The 19147-nt window shown below is 40.3% G+C and overlaps 1 protein-coding gene across 1 annotated transcript in view; it reads right to left on the minus strand.

Moving 5' to 3' along the window:
- LOC118583612 (hedgehog interacting protein) overlaps nt 1–19147 on the minus strand; it is an 86864-nt gene that overhangs the window by 40166 nt on the left and 27551 nt on the right. The window lies entirely within an intron of this gene.

Consider the following 19147-nt stretch of genomic DNA (forward strand, 5'->3'; position numbering starts at 1 on the left):
TTCAGTGGAAATAAATGTTGTTTCCTATAGTTTCTCAGCAGAAACTTTAGATCACTAGGGACAATGTGATATGGTACCACAAAGCCAATTTGCAGGAATTTCTGATGTTTAAATCATGTGAGACTGTGCTCTCAATTAACCAAGGGAAGAATTAGTCAAAGACAAATAATGGTTTCTAGAATGTTCATAATTTCACACATGAGAAAATTGGGACAAAAGTGAGGAAAATGGATGCTGTGCATTCTAATTCCCGGCATCCCATGCTAATTCCCAGCATCCCCTGCTAATTCCCAGCAACCTGCTAATACCCAGCATCCCCTGCTAATTTCCAGCATCCCATGCTAATTCCCAGCATCCCATGGGGAGGGAGAAGAGATTCTGGTACCAAACACAGTGCAAATACAGTGTTCATTTTTCTAAAGACAGCATTCCACTGTTTTCAATACCCATGGCCTCATTCACATTTATTCTTGTCACTCCCAGAGTCCAGCCCTTACCTCGGTCATCAGTGTGATAAGGTAAACTAGTTTTTTCTCCAGCCTGGGGCACCAAATTCCTTGTTCTTTCATATTACCATACTGAAGAGCATAAACTTGGGGTTCAGACACCAAAGTTCACAGTCAGCTTTCCACTTAGGATTTGGGGGTTCTTAGAACCCCTGTACTCTCAGCATATAAACAAGAGCATTTTCTGTCTCTTGGATCGCTGTGAGGCAGTTCACAGAAAGACCAAGGAATGGCTTTGACAGTTCTTGGTGCCTAGTACTACTCTACATTATTCTCACATGCTATGGCCTGGGCTAGTGTGTTCTAGTTGGGAAGCCAGATTTTAATGAAAGATGGTTACAAATAAATGTGTGATTGGCTTTTAGAGAGAATTCTAAAAGAAAAGTTTAGGATATTGTGGGAAAGAGCATGGGGGTTGGAGATCAATTTAGTCTAAGGGCTTAGGAAAGGTCTGCCTGGATTGTGCATGCAAATTGAAGCTTGCCAGGAGAGAAAACACAGCCTCTCCCAGAGAGGCACCTCATGGGAGGAACTGGAGAAAGACAACAGTCTTACCCATCTGTGAACCCTTACCATTCTTTAGAAAAGGAGGAATGAAAAGAAGGCACAGAAGTATGTGCATTCTCCCACTCTTGCTCTTGGTTGTGTTGAACTCAGGGCTGTGAGGGTGTGTGAACACAGTGGAGAGAATTCAGAGTTCTAGCAGAAGTGTACTGGCTTCACTCTTGCCTTATGGCTTGCAGGATATTTGACTATGGGACGGTAACCCACCCTTAAGCTTTTGGATTTTTATTTTTCCTATTGCATAGGCATTATAAGTTCCTTTCACAAGGCACCCACCACACAATGAAGAATGTAGGAAGCAAAAGTTGAAGCTCCTAGCACTCTGTTGGCTTGCTGAGTGTCAGCCAATCAGCTTTCTTCCTCTCAGAGGTGTGGGTTGGGTTTGTATGTGACCATCACAGTGGGCTACAGGAGGGTTGGTTATCTTTGACTGCACAGAGGATTGAAAGTTCATGATTATGAATAATGACATCCACCACTGACTGATTCTGTCAGTGCTATGACCACAAACAATGTAAGAGTGACAGAGGAAGTTATTTTTCCTATTGAATATTGAGAATCTTTCCCTTACCACAATTAAAGAGAGAGTACCACAAACACATGTAGGAATTCTCAAGAGGCCTCAAACACACCATGAAATAGCATTTTTAGTGACATTGTCCATCACTTCAGAATGGTCTATAAATGGGAAAGTGGCCTGAGGTAAAACTCTCTTATTAATTCTGGAGAGACTGCAGCTATTGCTATGGAGGTGGTTAAAAGTAGATGAAGCTATTTGCTTTGAATCAAGCATTTTTCCAATATAAATCTAAATGGAGGTAAGAAAAACATCATGGCAAGAGGAAAAGGCAACTTGTTCTTTGGTTGTATGAGTTTTCACTCTGCTAGGCCATAATCTGATGGTAGTGGGGTAGGGACACCTCTCCATCCTTCATATAGATTTACAAAAAGCATGATTATTTTACTCCATTTGCTTAAAATAAAAATCAAGGAAAAATTTTAACTCACATCATCTACAAAACAAGACCAAATAATCTCTCAGAGAACACATGAGGCTTCCTGCACCAAAAAGGTTCCCTTTTCTAACCAACTTTGATCATTCTACCCCAGGTTTATGTGTTTCCAGAGAGTCAACTTGACACCCTGTCAGCTTTAACACCTGTGCCTTAGGGTTGGTTTTTCCCTCCAGTGGAGGAAGGCCTCTCCTCTCAGTTGTGGTTTCTCTAGAAGAATTCCCTGGTGTTTCAAGGGTCAACTAGACTTCCCTGCTAAGTCTAGACGCAAGTGTTCTGCATGTCTCTCTTTTTTTCTAGTATGTTCCACACATGCCTTAGACCCCATTCACCTCTCATCATGTAGTGTTAATTGTATTTACCAGTCTCCCTTCTATGTGAAGAAAGGCTCTTGAGTCTTCTGCATTTTATTATTCTATGACTGTACCCCCAAAACTTAGCTGTAACTTCTGGGCATTCAGATATTAATAACATGAATGAATAAAAGGCAGCACAATCTATAATTCTATTTTATACACATGTATTTTATACCATTTTTTACTTTTCTTTTAAAATGTAGCCATGTCAAATAAATCATTTAAAAGGATTTATCAGATTTATTAGTTAAAAAACGTAATCAGCAGTTGTACACAGCTGTGAACCCTGTGAACTACAAATGTCCAGCATGGCAAGATGTGATAGAGGCATGGATGTTATGGGGGTTGACCAATCACTAAGAGAGAAAACACACGCAGCAAATGTGGCTAAGAACCCATAGTTAAGGAGCTCATGGCCTCGGGGGGTGAGCCTCATGCTATTATTCTGCTAACCAGGAATAATATCAAACTGCCCTCTAACTTCATTATCTCTTTACCCATAGCGTAGCTCTCAGACCTCATTAGAGAAGTTTCTAGTGTACTGGATGGTGGTTAATGGATAACTCACAGCTGGTCAAAGTGCATAAAATGAGTCTCAACCATAAACGGGACATCTCACATCTTCCCTAAGGCTGAGGAACCATCCAGGAGGGAGGTAGACGATTGGAGGAGGAGTCACAGAGGACTGGGGCAAAACAGTGTCTTCCTGACATGACAGGGCCTTTGTGCTTGTGAGCTCACATAGCAGCTGTGGGTGCTGTACAAGCCCGAATCAGACAACATTCCCAGATGGAACAGGAAGAGCTTCACGGGTCCCCAATGCCTAACTGAGGAACTATGGGTAGCTTCTGAGGGAGGGACAGTCAGTTCTCTTTAAAGGTGTGGCTCTGGGTAGGTTAACATGCTCTATGGGATGCCCCACATCCAGGAGTATATAAGCAGCATAAACTGGAGCTGAGTTGCTAAAGAAAAAAGAAGATAGAAAATTGAGGGTGGGTAAAGGTGGTGGTGGATCTGGGAGAAGTTGGGGGAGAAGTTAGAGTAAATATGATTAAAACAAAAGAATTCATCTAGAAAAAACACTGAAGCAAGGAGTTAGTAAAAATACAATGTCAACAATTCCTTCTGACTGACAGTAGAAGCCTCACATTTAAAATTGTACTAAACCTTCGTGAAATGCCTTTCTTTGACAATGAATAGTGGTGACCAGAAAATGTCAGTGGAAGACTGATGTTTAGGGAACTGTGAGCAGTTCAGACAAAAATCAACAGTCATCATTCCACACTCTGAAATTTATGAAGTTTTGTTTTGCCTCCGTGTTGTATCTTAGGATAATATAATAAAGAGAGCTAATGGGGCAGAGCAATCCCAGAAACACTTCCCAAGATTAATGTCTCCAGAAGACATCATGTAAAGTATTAAGGGATAACACTCAACAATCTGTTTTTCTTTATAAAGACTGGTCCAGAGCTTTAGAGCAAAACACTAATAAAAGTTAGTCATCATTATGATGTCATCGGTACAATTTCCTTAGAAATAAACCAGCAAGTACAAAAAATATTTATAATGCACGACATCATCTATATGCCTTTCCATTGCTCAAACCTTGGATTAAACTTAGTGGAGTTTCCTGTTGGTTATACAGAACAGTTTGGTGTGAAATCAAACACCTTACTAACAGCTCTGGGAAATCAAACTATCTCTGCAAATTGCACGTGCACAGGTGTGGTTTAAATTCATAGTGGACAGAGGTAATTATATGACTCAATACAGAAATTTATGAAAGGTTTTCTTTTCCCCTCCAACTTCCACAGCTCAAATTCTTGGGAAGGTATTTATCCATCACAGAAATGAGTTGTGTATGTGAAAAAAACCAACCTTTAAGTGCCCACTGATAGGACATGGCTCATGGGTGACTTATACTCTTTGGAGAAAAGAGCACTCCAGGGACATGTTTTGAATGCTCCCCCTTTAAACCCACAGACTGACTGTATCCGTACCAGTAAAGGAAGTAGAATGGTAGACACAGGGGAGCTGAGTTTTGTGTAGACCTTCTCAACCCTTGTACCCTAGCATGGTACTCCATCCATTCCTGATGTTTCCCATCCTCTATGGTTTCACCTGACAAGGTTCACTAGCATCTACTAAGTTTCCACAGTTTCTTGGACATTTAACGACCCCTTCATGATTAGTCTTTTGAAATATTAAAACCAACAAAGCAAGAGACCAAAAGAGCCATTTCTTCTAGTACATTTCAAAAGCGGTATAATCCAACTGCCCCTCCCAATTGGCAGAAATGTCAAACTCTGTGTTCATTCAGGATGGGAAAATCTTATCTGGGCACAGGTGAGACTTCTACCCAGCCTTGAATGAATTCAATTGTGGGCTGTTTGGGAGTTAAAAAACAAAACAAAACAAACCAATTAATTCTGCCGAAGGCCACCCTGTCAAACCAGCACCGGGCTGGGGGCTTTTCCATCAAGCCACACTGACTTCCTGAACAATTCATATTGCCACTCAATGCCAGATCAAGGGCAGCTTTTTTTCTGCCTCAGCAATGAGCTGTTTGTTCTGAGATCAAGCCACCACTTTGAGGGGCAGAGGCTGCTTGCCACAGGGATGTCACGGTTTATGTCTCACTTTGTGTTCCCTTCTACAGTGTTCCTAGAAGACAGACACACTGGAAGTCAATGCCGATTCTGGAGTAAAACTTCTTCCGACGTGTTTGGGGCTGCATGCAGCTGGGTAATGCATGCAACGTGGGTATTGGCTGGATTGCATTTGATGATTGACATCCAATTGGCAGGAGTTTAACCTTAGTCTACCACATCATGTGAACCACTAGGAAGATCTCTTAGCTTCTTTGAACACAAGTTTCCTTGTCTATAAAGCTGGGTTGGGTTGATACAACCTAGATAATAGGACCATGGCAAGGAGGAAATGAAGGATGTATTAGAAGGTTTCTGGAAAACAGTGGAACTTCACAAAAAAAAAAAAAAAAGAGGATTCATTTCTATTAAAAAGGGTATATTCTCACAACTTATAGGCCACAGCAGGCTGGACATTCCTGGGTTTAATATGTGGCCCAAAACAATTCTTCATCTGATGTGGCTTTGATAAGCCAAAAGATTAAACACACACACACACACACACACACACACACACACACACACACACACACAAGCAGAGTGTAAAGTATTAGATTGACCTCTGATAACACTATGTTGGCATAGGCCAACAGCAGAAGGATGTCACAGGTCAAATGAGGGTGGGAGTTACTTGTGTGAGAAGACCGAGAGCATCTGCTTTATCTAGGCCAGAGGTTCTCAACCTTCCTAACACTGCAACCCTTTAATACAGGTCCTCACGTTGCAGCAGTGATCCCCAACGGTACAATTATTGTGTTGCTACTTTGCAACTGTAATTTTGCTAGTAGTATGATAGTAATGTGAATATTTTTTGGAGATGGAAATTTGCCAAAGGTGTCAAGACCCACAGTTTGAGAACCTCTGGTCTAGAGCAAATTCCAGAGACTTGGATGATATTGCATCTTTCCACAGAGGCTCCGTGAAGTACTCTTGAGCTCTTCTTGAAGGGGCTGGGATGTCCTCTGGGAGGTTGGTGGGTGTAAAAGAGAACAGCATTGGAAAGGAGGCTCTAAGGCAGGCTCTCCCCACTTCTCTAGGCCACACTGCAGGTCCACATGTTAAAACCAGGAGTGTCCACCCTGTGGCCTACAGGTTGCAAGAGCATATGTACATTTATTTCACATGGCATATAACATGAGCTATCCTGGGCCATATAATGTGGAGGAATGGCTGCATAAAGATGGATTTGCCAAGTGCTATGATTCAGACTTTGAGGGTTTTTTTGTTTTGTTTTGTTTTAGTGTGGTTTTTCAAGACAGGGTTTCACTGTGTAGCTTTGGAGCCTGTCCTGGAACTCACTCTGTAGCCCAGGCTGGCCTGCCTCTACCTCCTGAGTGCTGGAATTAAAGGTGTGCACCACCACTGCCCGGCAACTTTGAAGTTTTAAAAATCTCTCTCTCTCTCTCTCTCTCTCTCTCTCTCTCTCTCTCTCTCTTTCATAAATGGGATCAAATTCAGGTTGTCAGGCTTGGCAGCAAATACCTTTACCCAGTGAGCCATCTTGCTGGATTTCTCTATAGTCTTTTAGTATACTGGATTAGAACCACCCATGGGGTCCTACCCTGTATATCAAGTGGTCATCCTTTTCTACCCAGGGTCCTTTCCTTATTGGGGAATGATGGTTTTTGTAATGTAGCTTCTGGTCTGGACACAGGCTATCTTGGGAGCTTTCCCACACATGACTGTAATATCTGAAAACTAGACAGTGAAACGTAAGTGCTATTACCTGCATTATGACATTGTAAGCAGTGAGACACAGACTGATTGTCACATAGAGTAACAAAGCTGTTGCATATTACCCAAAATATAAATTACCTTTGACCTGAAGACTTGTTAAGTCCCTTTAAGAAAGTTTCTCATGGGATGCTGAAGAGGTAAGAGCAGGACCTTGAACAACGACCATCTGGGACAAAATACTAGCAAAGCATCCCCCGATAGCACATAGCCTTCATGCATGTCCAAGCCTCCTTGTCCCTGAGTGTTAAACTCAGACTAGGGTCATATCAGAAGGCTGGCAAACATGCATGCGGTTTTGCTGTGAAGGTTCTGACTGGTTGGGGCTGGTGAGACACTCTCCCTTCTCCTTCCTCCCCTCCAACCTCTCTGCATGCTCATTTATTCCTCAGATGGTATTTTTGTAGTTTATACTGTCTATAACTTGATAGTCTAAGTTTTTACTGTGACTGTTCAGTACAGTTTAATTAATCACAGAGCAAATGACCACTCAGTCATTTCTTTACAAGTGTTTTTGTTTTCTCTTTATTTAAAAATTTTTAACGTGTTTTTAACCCTCTACCCAAATTCCCATAGCATCATTAATTTCTAGCTATCCCTTCATCCCACTTAGTTTTTTTTAAATTACTGGCTAAAATATACTCAGGGTGACAGATAATAAACTTGTATTGAACAGGTTATATTTTTGAATAATTATAGTGTGTTTTTGCTGATTAGTATTATTTTCTAACCTTGCAACATTTCCCCCAAAGACTATTTCTCACTAATTTCCCCTTGGAAATTCCTCTTTTTTAGGTTTGGTGTCATAATGATACTGTTTAAAGTCCCTAGGGAGGACACTGAACTTAACTACATCATGACCACTGTAATTTGGTGGGTCAGCCACACTCACTTCCTTAACCAATCCATACATGACTCAAGAGCAACCTCCACACTTCAGCAGCAGGCTGTCCAAGAAAGCATCTGTTGATGGCATTGGGCAATGCTCCTCCAAGCCACATCCCAGTGCAATTCAGTTCAGTTGGCATTCAATGGGGAAATCTACCTCACTTGACCACCCAAGAGGGCAGCAAAAATAAGTCACCTAGTGAAGGTGGCCTTTATATAAAGGTCAGATAGAACTTACTGGAAACTTTGGGTGGACTGGAAAGTCTGGGCTTAATATAGTGGACTGCATAATTTAGGCCATACTCAAATTTTACCATAGAAGTAAAGCTTCTTGTGAGATCGATGCATGCCCCATGATGCCGAAAACATGATGATCAGAGGAAGAAAATCGGAACAGGATGCCTTGTGCAAGATAGTACTTCCTAATTCTGATACAATCCCTTCTAGTTTCTCTCTCCCTCTCTCCCTCTTCCTTCTGCATGTGTGTGTGTGTGTGTGTGTGTGTGTGTGTGTGTGTGTGTGTGTGTGTGAACAGATGCCATGTGGGTGTGGGTGCACATGCAAGCCAGAAGGGGGCATCAGATCCTGGATCTGGAATTACAGGCAGTTGTAAGCTGAAAGACATGGGCTCTGGGAATCAAATCTGAGGTCCTCTGGAAGAGCAGGAAATGCTCTGAACTGCTGAGCCTTCTCTCCTGGCCCGCTCCTGATTTTCCTGATGACAAATGGAGCAGGAAGCTCTAAGGGGGCAGGCGAGCAAAGATGGCTCAGCCATGGTGCTGCTTTAGTCATCTAAAATCCCCAATTTAAAAACCACTTTGGTCCTAGTCATTTTCTAGGCACCACCAAGGCCACTTTAATGATGTCATGTGTCATAGGCAAGGAATTATAATGTTTCAATCTACCAAAATTAGAGTCACATATGTGCTGTTTTGTGTAGCTTCGGTTCTGGCTTATAAACAGTTAAACTGTTCCTACTCTCCTGCGTCCCCAAGAGTTTTAAATTTAAAGATAAACTAAGCAGAACCCTTTAACATATGCTCAATTGTTGAGCTTATGCAGAGAAGGAAATTCCAAAACTGTTATAGATAAAAATGTCAGTTTTGTAAAACAAGGATGCTAAAGGATGATGTGCAGGTAAAGCATGGGTACAGTCACTTTCCTTAGGTGAAGGGACAGGTCAGGGTGTTCAGTGACATGGTGAATGATGCAGAGATGAGGAGAGCTTCTTCACTATCTTCTATAGTTCCTTAAGCTGTAGAATATAGAGAAGATGTTGTTTTGACATGGTTGGCTTCTTGGCGATATAGCTACTCTTTGCCATTAGCATAATGGTATATCCAGGGAGCCAAGATAACTAGCTGAGGACTATATGTATATTACATATATATATCCCTATATATATGTATACATATACACATATGTGCATAATATATACATATGTATTAATATAAATCATATCCAGCTCATTAAGAGTTGAGAGTTACATAGCACATTACAAGTATCTATGTCATCTTCTTTTCCACTAGAAAACATTATAATCTGTCATATGGGATGGGAAGAGGTCCTGACAACCTGAGTTTCATTCCCAGGTCCCACATGGTGGAAGGAAAGAACCAACTCCCACATGTTGTGCTCTGACCTCACACATGCACCATGGTATGTGCTACCAAAAGAAACGAATTCATTAAATTTTTTGAGACAGAATCTCACTGTGTAGCTCTGACTGTCCTGTAACTCACCATGCAGATCAGGCTGGTCTTGAACTCACCGAGATCTGTCTGCCTCTGCCTCCCAAGTTTTGTGATTAAAGGAGTACATCACTACAACTGCTTATATGTTTTAAAAAACTCAACTGTACTTATGTTCTAAAAATTTCAGAGCCCTAGGAATACAGTTTTTAAAGAAATTTGAATTCTTTCAGATCATTCTAAAATGTGTAGAGAAATGCTAACATTTTTATAGTTTTCATAATTTTGTTCAAATACCCTAAAATGTTATTTTAGTGTCTTCAAAGATTCATGGCAACATGACTTCAAAGACGAGTGTATTTGAGAGTATTTCCTTAAAGGGCCAGAGAGTGAATATTTAGGATTTGGGGACTTTTTCAGAAGGTACTGAATCTCTATGGCAACTACTCAGCTTTGTTGTCGAGTACAGAAGTCACCACAGGTATCATGTAAGTGTCACATTGAAACTTTATTTACAAAAGCAAGTTGTGGACCAGATTCCATCTGCAGTCTGTCAACTCCTAATCAAAGTCCTTGTCACACACTGCATCTGAAGTATTCTTCACACTGGTCCACACACTATAATATCCACATGTGTGGAAGTAGTTGGCATATTTTATGACAAATCTTATTTAATTGTTGGATTATAGTCTTAATTTCTAAGAACCAACCATTGTAACCATGGCAACATTTGATTAATTCTTGACCATCCCTAGAGCAAAAGAAAAGTAGAATTGACATCAGTGGTTTAAAGCCCAAACTTTTAAATTAAAAAATTCCTCAGAAGTATACAAAAGGAAGAGATGTATCATTGTGTGCAGGCTTTGAAATTTCAAAAAACCCACACCATTCCCAGTTAGCTCTCTCTGCCTTATGGCTGTTGTCACAGATGTGAGCTCTCAACTAGGGGTCTAGTACCATGTCTGCCTGCCTGCTGCCACACTCTCAAATGATGGGTATGGACTTACTCTCTGCAACTGTAAGTCCCAATAAACTCTTTCTTTTGTAAGTTGCCTTGGTCATGATGTCTGATCATAGCAATAAAAAGTAACTAAGACACACAGGACATAATGTGCACATCTCCTGATACTGTCACAAAACTGTGACACTTTTCATCATGTATCTTTCAACTTATCAGCTTTAATCAAACCATTCAGTTAATGAAAAGCTCCCACTTTTAAAGGTACTTGGAATTTTTATGTATATTACTACTTCCCAGTTAATACAGGAAACAATGAGACTGTCTTGCTGTCTTTAAGAAACTGGTAAATGGGGAGACACTTGCACCTGTTTATAAAGCAATCCTGAGACACAACTCCAAATGGCCCCATTGTCTCTTGCCCTTCACATCTTCACACAAATTTTCACACCTACTTTATCATAATGTATCATAAATAAAGACATATTTTCTGGGCTCTCCCCAGTTTTACTGGCTCATTTAGGAGATGCTGAATCAGTCAGTTGCTCACCAAATGACTCTATCAATGAACAAACCAGGGGACCACCGAGTGGCAACCCTGCTCCATGTTACTTTATGCAGTGCTATAGAACACATGGACAATATCTAGTAAGTCTTTATACAGAAACTTACAGAAAACATACCATTAAACTACGTTGAATGCCACAGCTCTTGTTGAGTTTTGCTCAAACAGAAAGTGGCCTTGCAGCCACCTTCTGCTGACAATTTCCTGGCTGAATCTTACCTACACAATCCCTGGCTGAATCTTACCTACACAATCCATGGGTGAAAGACAATTTTAAAGAAAAATAATCCCATCATTTAACATGAGCATGGGGACAGAATATGACACGGAGTCACAGCTTTAAAAATGAAGCTCGAGGTCAAGTTACTTCAGCTTTCCACGGGAGCAAATTAATCATTACTCTGAGAAGGACAGAACATGGCAGATACTTACATGATATGCGCTACTGGAAATAGATACATACTTTCGTTAAGTCATCCTGACAACATAGTCATGCTTTCAGGAAGAAATAGCTATAAAGACAGAAAATCTGCTGCCGACATAAAAAACAGTAGTCCTTTTTAGAACTCATCCACATAAGGGCTGGGAAGATTCCTCAGTGAATAAGGTGTGTGCTGCCCAAGTGTGAAAACAAGTTGAATTCTCCAGAACCCAAGCAAAATTCAGGTGTGGTAACCTGTGCCTGTGATCTTCGTCTTCCTGAGTGAGATGAAAGGGTGGAGACAGGGACATCCTGGACACTCACAGGCAGGGTAGTCTGTGTGCAGCAGTGAACAACAGGGACCCCACATTAGAAAGGTGCAAGGTGAGAACTGATACCCAATGTTGTTCTCTGACCTTTGCATACACACTATGGTTTACATGTGACCACTTTCACACACAAGAATGTGCACACACCCATATACACATATACACAAAGACTAAATAAACAAAAGGTTTTTCCTAAAACGAAAATCGTTTTCACTAAAAGAAACTATATTTTTGATTTTGATGGCTTTTTGTTTTTTAAGTAGAGTTAGCATTAATTTCAAGAACATGCTTAAATGTGACAAAGGCTGTTACTGAAATAAACAAATGAATAATTTAAATATTTTTCTAATTGTTAGAGAGTAAATGAAAACACACATCTCCTGGGTAGAGAATCAGGATTCATGCCTTCCAAACTTTCTCTTGTTTCCACTTAACCGAATAAGTAAGAACAGATTTTAATAAGAGCATGAGCTGTCTAGCAAAGGCATGCTAACTGACTCTGGGGAAATTCAGAAACACCCATCAGATTTCAAAATGTAAAGAAATAATGAGCACATTACACTCTGGGTAGTTTGCAGCACATTAATCATACCATTACAACTAAAGACAAATTAAAACGTGTCAAACTAAGTTAATTAAATTGCACATGATGGAACTCAGTATCATTATTTAGAAAATGGGGGCCTTCAAACCATAGGGTACCAAAAATTATCAAAACTATGTTACAGTACTACATTTTTTTCATTAGTTGGTTCTTATTCTCTAGGAAAGCCTTTTGGGGGCAGCTCTTTTCATACTTACATTTTTCCTGGAGGTTTGGCTGCAAACTCCATAGTGACTCACTAATAAATATGATGAATAGACAGAAGAAAACTAGATATGTCCCCAAAGCCTCTCAAACTGAGAAAACTTGGTGGTGTAGATGCATGTCATCCAAACCTCAGCCACCTCAACTTTGGAGATGACCCATTTCCACAACTGAAAAGTCAGTCATTTTTACTGCATTGCACCCAGAGACTCAGCAATGCTTTCTTGTGCATGTTATATTGGTGCACAAAATGTGGACATGTGCACTACATGATATTAAACAGAAGACAGATTAAAAGTAGTTGAAGAATGAGTACTGGATACACATACACTGAAAAAACATTGAATCAGACACACTGCACCAACTGAATACTTTAATGGGTTGCTTTGCAACACTCAGATGTACCGAGACAAGCCTTAGAAGAAAGCTCAGGAGCTCAGTGCTGAGATGTCTAGGAAGAAAGTCAGGACCTTATCAAGAGTCTCAGGTCCTGATGAGTAGGTGTCTATCTTAGATCCCAGCTGCTTAAACTGTTAGGGTCACAATCAAGACTAGACTGGAACTGAATTTGAGGTTCATGACAAATCTTAGTAACAATGCAAGATTTTTGAATGCACAATGACACCAAATTCAAAACCAAAGAGGGCTGACTCCAATATCCCCTGCAGGCCTCTGAGGACACCAGCACCCACAGGTGCACAGACACTTACACAGACACATGTAAATAGATCTTAAAAACAAAACCCACCAGGAATGGATGCGAAGTGCTCCTGGTAATGCTTGCTTGTTTTACAGTCATGACTTTGCTGCAGACTGCCCTACACATGCCTGCACACTCCCAGGTACTAGCAAACACTAACCACCTGGAGAGTTTTCTCTCTCACAGAGGCACAGTGCTGTAATTACAGAAAATAAAAACCTCTGCCATCTTCCTGCTGCCACTCTTCCCCATGGAAGCATCAAATTACTTCATCATTGGCTTGTATTGTACTTGAATATTTTATTTAAAAACTGCCTTTTGAGATGCCAAATTGAGTTCCATGGAAAATCATTCAATGAGTTTTGGGTTGAGATTGGGACAGATCTCCTCCAACAGTTTCTGAAATATCCCTTCTAAAACGATATACTTCTGCCATTTTGTATTATGTATTTATGTGAAGTTGTGATCTCAGTATTGATAATTATAAAATCAAAATATCAATCAACTCTGAAACAGGTCAAAGTTATATATTTTTACATAAAAAAATCTTGTCTGAATCTTTGATACTACAGGATGATGAAGTACCTTTGACCTACTTCATCATCCTGTAGTATCAAAGATTCAGACAAGATTTTTTTATGTAAAAATATATAAATATGTCCATTGTATTAGTACACAAATTTGCTTTAGTCTTTAATAAGTGGTAAAATTGTATGAGAAAGAATTGTCTTAAAATAAATTTTCTTTCTGGTTGATTATTAATAGGCATTTGGTTTGTATAGTTTTTTTTAAATACATCAGTAGCTGTGTAAAAATGTCCTGAACAAACAGGTGTTGAAAGTGGATAAGGTTTAATAAGCCATGGTTTAGGCTGCCCAGCATCCCAACCTCTTCTCTCCTAAAGATACTGCAGTTTTAGTTAGAACAATTCTTTTACCCTTGCTTAGAGGCTCTATCACTGGCTCCAGGAAAGGATTATTGACTCAGGCCCAGCCAAACATTGGTAGTACATACCATTGGTGGTTTGAATGAGGATGCCTTGCATCCCCCCATATATCTGAATAATTGGTCCCTAGTTGGTGGCAATGTTTGGGAAGGATTAGATGTAACCTTGTTGGAGGACACATATCCCTGGGGTTGGACTTGTATGTCATTCTCAGAGCTTTCTCTGTCTCTCTGTGTGTGTGTCTCTGTCTCTCTGTCTCTGTCTCTCTGTCTCTCTGTCTCTCTGTCTCTGTCTCTCTCTGTCTCTGTCTCTCTGTCTCTGTCTCTCTCTGACTCTCTCTCTCTGTCTCTCTGTCTCTCTCTCTGTCTCTCTCTCTGTCTCTGCCTCTCTCTGTCTCTCTCTCTCTCTGCTTTCCACTTGCAGATCGAGTTGTAAGCCCTCAGCTGCTCCTGCTCCCATATTCTTGTTCTGCTATCATGGACTCTAACTCTCTTAAAATGTAAACACAAATTAAATATTTTCTTTCCTAAGTTGTCTTGATCATAGTGTTTTGTCGCAGCAATAGAAAGTAACCAAGACACATGCAAAGTGGCACAGGAAAGGTGTGCCTTAGGTGTGTGTGGAGTGCATCCCTTCCTGGACTTGTCTTGGTTCTCTAGAGGAAAAGCCAGGATTTTCTATACTCTTAGGTGAGCTTGCTACGATGTGTACTAGGAGAGGTGAAGTTCAGGGGATGTAAAATCAGGAATTATTATAGTTAAGCCCATTTGAGTTGAATTTCAGTTCCTCCTTGGATTCTCTCTGCATTCAGTTTTTGACTTAGTCCTTAACCTATCTTGCTTTCAGACAAAGAAAAGCTATGTAATTGCATTCATGGACTGAGGAACAATTAGCACAGTTAAAGTGATCCTTGCTTCAAAAGCTAAGTGGGCACACAGGCCAGACACTGCACTGGGGTGGCCATATTGTTCTTGCTATCTACTGAAGACATTCAGAATCTCAGCAGAGCATGTGAGATGTATCATACATCTCCTCTCTGGCCTTAGCTGCCATGTGTGGTTTGGTCTCCAATCTGTCCCATGTCTCCTACACCCAAGGCTCCTCATTTACTTATGTTTGTTGAAGACAAACTTACTAAGGAAGACACCGTCATCCTCAGACTGATGGAGACACCTGCTCTTTCCTCTGGCATCTCCCAGATTTCACTTTGATTTTAGGAGACACCAATCATTTTCAGAGTTCTGTTTCTGTTTCCTCTTTATCTTTATATTTGAGTTTCTCATTTCCCTGGTGTGTGTGTGTGTGTGTGTGTGTGTGTGTGTGTGTGTGTGTGTGTGTGTGCGCGCACACATGCGTGCATGTGTACACTTACTTTCTGTCTCTTTTCTTTTGGTAAAAGCCCCCAGATTTCCATCTGGGGAACTGCCTTCCAGATTCCAGATCCTGGGTTCTGGGATGGGCCACAAATTGTTTCAGAGATGGATCATTTTGTTGGGCATCTCACAGTGTTAATGCAACCTCTGGTCCAGGTCTTAATGGTAAATGAACAGCAAATCTCCAAGGAATGAAAGCATGGAGCACTCTGTATTGGATCATATCATCTGGATAGTTTCAACAAAACAAGCTCACAAAACATCTGGCTGACTGTCTCGTCAGCAGTGCACGTGATGACAAATGAATACTTTGGACGGGATGAAGACAAGTAGACAGTCTAAGGTTGGACATCAGCAACTTGATGAGACATCTATTTTAACTATTGTTTGCAAATTTGCTTTCTGACTTTGAGCTTGGTTACCAATTTCTCAAGTAAAATCTGTCCAGTGTTGTCAGAGAGTGATTTCTACATTGTTCTTTACTCTTATTGTCTCTCTCAGATGCTAATATTGTGGGGGGGACCCTCTGCTTGGAAACTTATAAGGTCATTAATTTAATGCTTTCCCATCATTTAAAGACTGCACCCAGTGTAACAACTATTTGGGACTGATAACTTGGGAGTTATTCTGTGTGGCATGTAAAAGAAGTTGAAAGCTTCCTTTTTGTTTACATCTGCTCCTGAGCCAGAAACTTCCATTATAGGAAAGTATTGGCTGATATTTCCCCTTTCCCACTGCAGAGCTATTGTACTTACGACTTGCTGTTCTAACTGTGGACTGTTGGTCTGCCTGAAAAGATTGACATCAACTGCAAACCCTGAGCTACCTGATTCACTTATACTATAGTCTGGGGCATAAACCAAAGCAGTTACACAAATAGTCTACGTTTAGTCCATGCTTACCTTCATTACTATTTCATCCCACCACATAGTGTTTTAGATGTACACACACACACACACACACACACACACACACACACACACCACTTAATGATATGATACACTTACAGAAAATAAAGCCAAGCTATAAAGGACTGCATGAAAGAATTTGAGATATGGTTCCTTCCATGCCAGCTAAAACTAATGGGACAAGAGGAAAATTAGATATTCATGAAATTGAGACAGACATCTAAGGCTACAGAAGTTATACCTTAACCATTAACCGGAAATGAATAACGTTTTGTGTTCTTTTTGTTTGTTTGTTTGTTTTTGTTTTTTTGAGACAGCGTTTCTCTGTGTAGCTTTGTGCTTTTCCTGGATCTTGCTCTGTAGATCAGGCTGGCCTCGAACTCACAAAGATCCGCCTGCCTCTGCCTTCTGAGTGCTGGGATTAATGGTGTGCACCACCACAGCCCAGCCACATTTTGTGTTCTATATCCTATAAAAGTATTATTTTGTAATACTTTTAGTCTGATTTAAAATAATCTAAAACAATATGAATTTCTGTGTTTGCCACCAAGGCATCATTTCATCTTATGATGAAGAAAAATAAAACTACCATGATTTGTCTCCAAATCAAAACAAAAAGAGGACACAATTCTGACATGGCATCTTCATACATGTCTCCTGGTTCCCATAAATGTTAGAATGTCACAAAAATTCAAATTAGCAAAATGAGAGGAGCAGACTTGAATGCAGCCTGTTCCTGTTGTCACCCAAGGCAGTCATAATTTACCCCGATCTGTTCTGAGATCATTAGATGTTCAGTACTTAAATTTAATCACAGAAATTAAATGCTCACTAGCAAGTTCCATCTGGAAGTTAAATAACAAATGTGCCATGAACACGGTCTCCAGGAGTAGAGGTCTCTTCTACTATGATAACCAACACTGCAGCTGATGGCCAACCAGCAATGCGGAATTAGTAGTGGGAAGGTCAGATAAAGAGAAGGGCCCAATCCCTCCAGGCAAGAACTCCTCACTCCCTAAGTCCTGGCAGACCTGTGTCCCTAGGGCACATCATAAAAGTAATTTACTGACAACTCACCTTACCAGGGGTCACTGGGAGCTTTAAGTGTTCTGGAATTTACTTTTAAGAGGCATGATTAAGTGGGGGACAACAATTGGCCCCAAAGTATTTATGCTGAGAACAAATGTCTGTCAAAATTAAATTCTTTGTGTGTGGTAGTTCCAGACTTAAAAAGATGTGCACCCTGATGAAAAGCACATATATTCTATTCACCAAATTAAATCTTAGAATGAATATTGGTTAAATGATTTATTGGGGTTTAAAAAAACACTGCAGAAACCCCAACAGACACCACTGCCTAATAAAAAGAATGTACCAACTAAGTTTATTACAGTCTTTTTGAACTGTCCTCTTCCAGCTTTTTCCCTCTCACACTAGGGAAAAATGTATTCACATGATTTCAAAGGAACATGAAGATGCCATTTAAGCCAATCCAAGAAAGCCAACTTTAAAAAAAATTGTAAACAAAAAGCTATTTTGTGATTGAAACAAGTGTCTTGCCTTTTTTTTTTTAATACTTTCAATATGAAAAATTTGGTTTAATATTAGGCAAAGAAGGATTTTACACATAAAAAAAACTGTTTAAACTATATGTGCATAGGATAAAATTAAGACAGATTATTTGGCTCTGTGTGTGGGATAGAGTGCTAATCTACACAGGACATGGAAATGAACCTGGGACTTTCAATCGCACAGCACACATCTCTGTAATAACAGGGGACAAGGCATACAATTTCAAGGAACACCCACAATGAAAATTATTCTTTCCAAACAGAGAATTGTTTGGGAATAAGTCAGGTCAATTGGCACCAAGGGAATTCTCTCAAAGCAATGCTGAGCACCAAAACCCTTAAGTGTGTAAGAAAATGAGCAAGCACCACTCTCCTCCCCATTCAGCTTTTCACATCTCATTACTCTGTCCGCAGCCCAATTAACTTCTGTAGATACAGAAGCAGGCAGGAGAAGAGACTACTCTTGGTAGCTTAACAGACAGCTTGAAAAGCTGATTTGTTAAGCTGAGATGATTTGTCCAAATGCCAGTGATGAGGGAGTCTACTGAGAATATTTGGAAAGAGTCTACTCTTGAGAGTGAATTATAGGTATTTTAGAAGTAATTGCATTACTGGACAATTCAAAAAGTCAAATTCCTCACAAGAGCTTGTTTGCATCTTTCTTATGAGAAATGTATACTTTTGGATCTCATTATCATTAATCTTCTGTGAATCTGGGCTCGGGCCCCATTTCTGTCTTTAACTGTACCTTCGAAGCCCAGAGGACCATGGGCACAGGTATCTTGATGAGTTTTGGGTAGCAATAGATGTTTTTATGAGCTGTTTACAAATGGCTCCCTTCGTTACCCCAATTGATATTTCCCTGTGACTTAAAACCTCTTCCTGGACCCCATTAAACATTTTAGGTTGCTAAGGCACTTTCAAAACTTGCCTCTTAAAAGTCTTAGGGATGAAGTATAAATGCAGGAAATGCCCTTGTATAAAATGTTTAATAGGGAAAATATCTGAATATTTCTCCAAGTACTGACCCTATAGCCGGAGAAACTGACGATAATAACTGTAGTTATTATTGACTTCGTTCTGTAGATAAATAATTGAGGCTGGTATGGTGTAGTTGGAGACCTTCTCTCCAGCCCCCACCAAGCCCTGTTAGTTCAACAACCCACTT

Source organism: Onychomys torridus, chromosome 5 (assembly GCF_903995425.1).
Source record: "Onychomys torridus chromosome 5, mOncTor1.1, whole genome shotgun sequence".
In the NCBI taxonomy this organism is placed as follows: Eukaryota; Metazoa; Chordata; class Mammalia; order Rodentia; family Cricetidae; genus Onychomys; species Onychomys torridus.